The sequence below is a fragment of the Seriola lalandi genome, unplaced genomic scaffold (genome assembly GCF_002814215.2).
Source record: "Seriola lalandi dorsalis isolate HSWRI2012SDOR001 ecotype SW California unplaced genomic scaffold, Sedor1 jcf7180002054414, whole genome shotgun sequence".
NCBI lineage: Eukaryota > Metazoa > Chordata > Actinopteri > Carangiformes > Carangidae > Seriola > Seriola lalandi.
This window is the reverse complement of record NW_019524967.1, coordinates 64,247-65,018: the sequence shown is the minus strand read 5'-3', so window position 1 is coordinate 65,018 and position 772 is coordinate 64,247.

Here is a 772-nt window from a genome sequence, read left to right as displayed (position 1 = left end):
AATATGACATGAAATAAAACACCCTTTTTGACAGATATTAATTAAATCATCTGCCACATGAATTTATTTATTTCACTAATAACTGGGAACAGCAAAACCAGACAAATTTATCTTTAAGTGTGAAAGTCCAACACATAAATCTCTTCTACACCGTCCAAACCCTGACAAGATTGTCACAATTACGAGGGACTAATAAACAGCTCCGCAACCCCAAACCAAACAGGGAACCAATGACAGTAGGCGAGCAGTGGAGCAATACCATCGTACGACTCCACAGCAGAGGGAGGCCTGTCTGATACCCGAACCCACCCACAATAAATAAACACATCTAACCTTTTGTAGCTCAGTGATTGATGAAAACGATCTCATTTTAATGCCTACCCATGTTCCTATACCATGTAGAAGGGTACTCTGCATCCAAGTCAGCGGCCGACAATAAGTCATTTGTAACCTTAACGCTACTACGGTGAGCTCTAAAATGTCAAACAAACTGAATGGAAAACGGTTTGAAATATCAGTCCTAACATTACTATTATAGCAGCACTTTACACAACAATATATCTAAATCATAACTCAATGATTGCAACCTAGGAGGTCATGATGTAACATTTGGATCAGTGTTTGTCTTTTTACAGAGACGGGAACATATCCAAAAATAAATACAAGTGCTTCACATAGAAAATAGCTGTTTGCTGCTGCGTTAAGTTTCAAATCTGGTGTAAAGCCACTTTACTACATATACCTCCATCCGGGCGACAGCAGCTGACCGACG